General features: G+C 40.3%; 1 pseudogene; it reads left to right on the forward strand.

Moving 5' to 3' along the window:
• Nucleotides 1–1,178: 1,178 nt before the first annotated feature.
• Nucleotides 1,179–2,578, forward strand: LOC101585727 (annotated as a pseudogene).
• Nucleotides 2,579–6,324: the final 3,746 nt, after the last annotated feature.

Here is a 6,324-nt window from a genome sequence, read left to right on the forward strand (position 1 = left end):
CATTTTGTTTCCTGTCTCTTGTTTCCAAAATTAGCAAATGAAAATAATTGTTCCCCTCATGTGGTACTTTAAAAAAAATACTGTGTAAAAGAAAATATGAGATGACGCAGCTCCTAAATGAGATTGTTAAAATGGCTTTCAGCTGCAAAATTCTAAAATAAAAAAGTCTTATGGAAAAATATTCTGCCCTCAAATGGGTGAATTAAATGGGAAAAGAACGGAAGTGGAAATGATAGCTGTAAATGTATACAAACGAAGTGATATAAATCTGTTGGCAGGGAAACTAAAGGCACAAGATACAAGTAAAAGATCATTTGAATAGACTTCATTTATTATTTTTAGGCTTTTTTGAGAGAAGTTCTTTCTATGTAGTTCAAGCTGACTTTGGACTCAAAATGTAGTGTAGAATTTGCAGTAATCTGAATGCTAGGATTACAGGTGTGCAACACTATGCATGGATTTGAAAAAGCCTAACTTAATGTTCTACACAATTAATTGACCAGCTATAGTGTATAGGCTCAATGTTAATATTTTCCCATACACAGTTATGTTCTTTCACCTGTGAGACTGCAAGACCATTTGCAGTTTGATTCGATGTTTTAAGCACTGCATCCCTTATACTGAACACATTATCTTGTAAGTAGAGAGTGTTGAAAGCCATTGTTTAATTTATTAAAAAAATAGAAATTTCAACTGATCAAAGCAATGCAAATGTATCCTTTGACAGAAAGAGATGCTGTTATATGAAGAAATTATTTGCTCATTCGTTTAAAAATGATTTTTTTTTCTTTTGTAATTTTTAGGGAAGGGTCTGCAGGGTGTTCAGAATCTCACTACTAGATCAGATTCATAATGATCCGCCTGTTCACAGACTCCAAAGAGCTGGGATTACAGGAGCACACCACCATGCCCAGTCTCAATTGCCATCCCAGGGTACCCTGGGGGTAAGACTGGCACGGCAGGCCCAGGGATCAAACCTGGGCCACTGCGCCTGCTTGGGACACTTAGCCTGCTGAGCTATTTGGCTGGCAGGATTTCATTTTTGGAAAGCATAAATATAGCTTTGCTCAGAAAGGTGGAGCCTGGGTAGCATCACCTTAAATATGGAGAGGACTATTGGTATTGGCGAAGTCGAAGTTAGGACTGGAGGAACTTTGCTGTCTTCAATCAAGTATAAAATGCAGAGCAGTAAGACCTTTAACTTGGAGAAGAAGGACCTACTCCAAGGAAGCATCAGAAGCATCACCAGCAGCATCACCAGCAGCAGCAGCAGCAGCAGCAGCAGCAGCAGCAGCAGCAGCAGCAGCAGCAGCCGCCGCTGCCACCACTACCAATACCTGCAAATGGGCAGCAGGCCACTAGCCAAAATGCAGGTTTGACTATTGATCTGAAGAATTTTAGGAAACCAGGAGCGAACACATTTACCCAACACAGCATCTCTTTGTGGACAATCTTTCCCCTGATATCACTGAGGAGAAAATAAGGAACCTATTTGAGAAATATGGGAAAGCAGGAGTTTTCATTCATAAGGATAAGGCTTTGGCTTTATCCGCTTGGAAACATGAACCCTTGCAGAGACTGCCCAAGTGGAGTTGGATAATATGCCTCTCCGTGGAAAACAACTGTGCGTGCACTTTGCCTGCCATTGCGCGTCCCTTACAATCCAAAACCTTCCTCAGTACATGTCCAACGAACTACTGGAAGAAGCTTTTTCTATGTTTGGCCAGGTGGAAAGGGCAGTAGTCATTAAGAATGATCCAGGAAGACCCTCAGGAAAAGGCGTTGGTGAATTCTCAGGGAAGTCAGCTGCTAGGAAAGCTGTGGACAGAAGCGTTGAAGTGTCTTTCCTACTAACCACATTCCTTTGGCCTGTGACTAGGACACCTGTGGATCAGTTAGATAACGAAGGACTTCCAGAAAAGCTTGTTATAAAGAACCAGCAATTTCACAAGGAGCGAGAGCAGCCACCTCGATTTGCACAGCCTGGCTCCTTTGAATAGGAATATGTCATGCACTGGAAGGCGCTCACTGAGATGGAGAAGCAACAGCGGGATCAAGTGGACCGCAACACCAAGGAAGCCCGTGAGAAGCTGGAGATGGAGATGGAGGCTGCCCACCATGAGCACCAGGTTATGCTGATGAGGCAGGACTTGATGAGATGCCAAGAAGAACTTCGGAGAATGGGAGAACTGTATAACCAAGAGGTCCAAAAATGAAAGCAACTAGAGCTCAGGCACGAAGGAATGGAGGCGATGATGCGGAGACAGCAGGAAGGATTCAAGGAAACCTTCCGTGATGCGTGAGAACACGAGATAAGGATGGCCTAGATGGCTCTGGGAGGTGCTTCTGGCATAAAAACAGAGACGCCGTGCCCCCTGCTCCAGTGCAAGCTGGTACCCCCGCTCCTCCAGGACCTGCCACTATGATGCCCGATTGAACCTTGGGAATGACACTACCAATAAGAGAACGCTTTGGCCAAGCTGCTACGATGGAAGGAGTTGGGACCATTGGTGGAACCCTCCCTGCTTTAAACCATGCAGCTCCTGGAGCTGCATTTGCTCCAAACAAATGTCACTGATACTAATAGTTGCAGTGTCTAGTTTCCTGAAACCCTTAAAAGAAGGAACCCTTTTGGACTAGCCAGAATTCTACCTTAAAAAAGTATTAGGGATTCCTCCCAATAGTTAGGTCTTCTTTGCCTGTACTACTCTAAGGGAGCATGCTGGGGGCAGAGGGCAAGGGAGGGGTGATATTTAACAAATTCTGTGTGGTTTGTTTAATCGGTTCTGTGTGATGCATTCCTGAAATTTCAAATACAATGAATTGTTGAAAGCTGGGGGGAAACATGACAGAATGATTCATTAGAGTCCCATTGATCTTGAGCATTCCAGTTTTTTATTCATCGTGTTTTATTTGCTTTCTACACCACTCATGCTCAGAGACAGTGCTGCATACACCACAAAACCCCAACATCTCCCAGTGACCTCAGCCCCACTGCTCCATTTGCCCCCAGGTGAGAATTCAAGCAAATGCCCACAGAGGCCACAGACAGCATACGTACAGCTCTGTTATATCCCATACTGTATTATTACCGTTTCATGTACTAAAGACATTTTCCCTAAGGGACTTTCATTTTAGTATATCTTTTTTAAAAACTCATGTGTTAACTTGTCTCCATCTTTTCCTTGGTTAAGGACATCCCAGAAATGACATTTTTGTGCTTATGATGTTGTTGTTCACAGCTTTTCTTGATAGGCCTAGTACAATCTTGGGATCAGGGTTGCTGTACGCTGAAGGCCTGACAGTAGCTCTTAGCCCTGCCTTTCGTAGGTAGTTATGCTGTGCATTTTTTATTGGTGTACCATGTTTGATTTATCCCTGATACCTTAAATTTGCAGTTTTTCTGAGAAATAGCGCAGTAATACAGCATCAACTTATTAAAGAACATTTAAGCCTTTTTTAAAAGGAAAGAGTAAATATAAAGGTACAAAACAATCATTTAGATATAATTTCCATATATAAAATTCTGATTATGTACCAAACACAATTTTAACTTCTTTCTTAATAATTGACAATTTTCATTAATGAGCTACATTTGAAGTTCAAATTTGTTCCCTAAAACATCTTGGGACTTATTAATATTTAAAAACTATGCGATGATAATAATCTATATCGTAACTTTCAAGACGCACCCAAAAGGAAATTACTCTTAGGGGTTAGGCCAGTTTCTCATCTGGCAGGCCAGAACACAACACACATGCGTGTTACACTGCAGCAGTATTAATTCATGGATGACTCTTCTGCGGCTTCCATCTTCAAATAGGCTTGTTTCTTGGAGGTTGGGTTTCCTCTTCGGGTTTTATTGTAGCACTGCTAGAGACAGTGGTGTCATTTTCTTTACACACACTATAAATTTGTAGACAGAAGCTGCAACACAAAAGGTTTTAAGAAGTACTGGCAGGGACAGAGCCCAAGATTTATGTGCAGACATAAAGTGATCGGAGCTAACAGAAACAGATCTTTGATCCTCATTGATCAAATGACTATCAGCAAATCTCATGAAATTCTGTTCCTACATCAAGTTTCCAATTAGCCAAACATATACAGTTGTGCTGATAAAATTTTATATTACTTTCTTTTTTTCTGTATTTTAGGGCAGTGTCTACAGTGTGTTCAGGGTCTCACTACTAGATCAGACTCATTGTGATCTGCCTGTTCAGAGCCTCCCAAGAGATGGGATTACAGGTGTGTGCCACCAGGCCTAGTCTCAATTGCTGTTCCAGCACCCTGGGGGCAGGGCTGGCATGGCAGGCCCAGAACTCCTGGTCCCTGCACCTGCTTACAGGCACTTTAATCTGCTGAACTATTTGGCCGGCCCTATATTGCTTTACTTTCAGCTCTTCAACAATTAGCTTACCTTTCCAGTAAACAGTACTGCTAGAGTAAGAATACAAAAGATAGTAGTTGGAAAACCAATGGAAAATAGACGTGTTGAAACAAATTTACACATCTATAAAAGCAAATACAATTTGCTTCAAACAGTTTGTCTTTAGAAGGCATAAAATTCACTTTGCAAAGAAAGCAAAAAATACACGTGGCTATTGCAATCTGGCTCTTCTTGAGGACAAAATGTGCTAAAACTTCCCAGATGTCAAGCTCATTTCTGCTGTTTCTTAGAGTACTGGAACAAACTCCTTGTCTTCCACTGAAGTTTCAGCATCTTAGATACATACAATGCAGACACAATTACGAATCTCAGATCTTTTTTGAAAGTGCAGAGTGATAAGTTCTGTTTGTGCTTTTCTCTCTCTCTCAACTGGATAAAGGAAATTAATTGCCTTTCACAGGATTAAATCCTTCATTGGCAGACTGATCAACCCAATTATTGATTCCTTTACATGTAAATTCTACTGGAAGAGGTTACCTCTTAATATTTTGATGGAAGTACAACACTGTTCACTTTAGCACTGCTGAAGTTATCTGTAAATCTCCATAGATTAGTCTAGATTATTATGGTAATTTTTTGTTATTACAAGCAAGACTGTAAGAAAGAGACAATTATATGAAAATATTAGTTCTACAACATACGCCCTCAAGATCAGGAACCTTGGGGAGGTTATTTAGCCTCTGTGTGCCTTAATGTCATCCTGTTTAAAACTGAATAATGGTAAGTACACTGATAACTTCATGAATTATTAAATAAAAATGCAACTGACACTTCAAAACAATAAAGTGTTAATTATTTTAGCCAGGGAAACCCCCAAGTAAAATGTCTAGCTTCTTTTGAGTTAAATTTTGAAAAATTCAAAAGTCACACAGATAGAAAATGCATTGTTAGTCTTCCAGTAACTTTGATATAAATGATACATCTATCTGAAGGCACCGTATCTTCCTTTGTCCTGGAGAATAGTAACCTTTGCCAAGGTCATTTGTTCTTCAGGGAAATGACATCTTTTTTTACCTTAACAATTAACTGCACAATTTCTTATTTCTAGGAAAAGAAACTAAAGAAGCAGAAACCAAAATTTTTCTTTTGTTGGATTTCTAAAACCCAGAATGTCTGGTGAACTACACATGACTACAACTTGTATATCAGATAAAGTCTCCTCAGGCTTTCTAACTAGTCTGGCACCCTGCTACCTCCCCAGAGTCCCCAGCAAAGCTTCTGACCTGCAATGCTCAACCAGCATGGCCTTCGCGGGCTGTGTCTTCTTTCTCCCTTGGGTTTGCTTGCTTTCAGCTAAACCTTTTGCCTTGCCCAAACAACTGGTCCTTGACTTACAGGCCTTTTCGAGTGCCCAGGAGCAAACAAGGATTGAGGCTTTTTCTTTGCTATCCATTGGAAGTATACTCCATTTCCTTCCTACAGGATCACTACAAAATATATAATACATCATACATCCTTTTATACACAAAGGAATCAAGGTCAGTTTTATGTATACCATTTATGCAATCCTTGAAAGGCTAAAAGTTGTTAAAAATCATACTAGGATGTTCCCTCTCAAATAAGAAAATATTAGTAATGTGTAGCACTTCCCTATTTGTTCTACAGTATTTCCTTATATAAATGTCACTAGTATAATTTGAATATGAATTAATATTTTTTTCCTGTGGTTGAAATACACACACTTATCAAAGGTGGGGTATGGCAAATAGTCAAGAGGAAGTTGAAATCAGAGAAGCTAAAACAGGAATCAAGTAAGAACCTCAGACTACTCCACTGAGTCCTCCTAAAAGTATCTTGACATCTAAAACACCTCAGAACCTCTGAAAGCAGTGCCAGATGGGGTTCTTTTTAATAGTAACCCTAGTGGTTCTTAAAAA

This window comes from Octodon degus, unplaced genomic scaffold, assembly GCF_000260255.1.
Source record: "Octodon degus isolate 3935 unplaced genomic scaffold, OctDeg1.0 scaffold00054, whole genome shotgun sequence".
NCBI lineage: Eukaryota > Metazoa > Chordata > Mammalia > Rodentia > Octodontidae > Octodon > Octodon degus.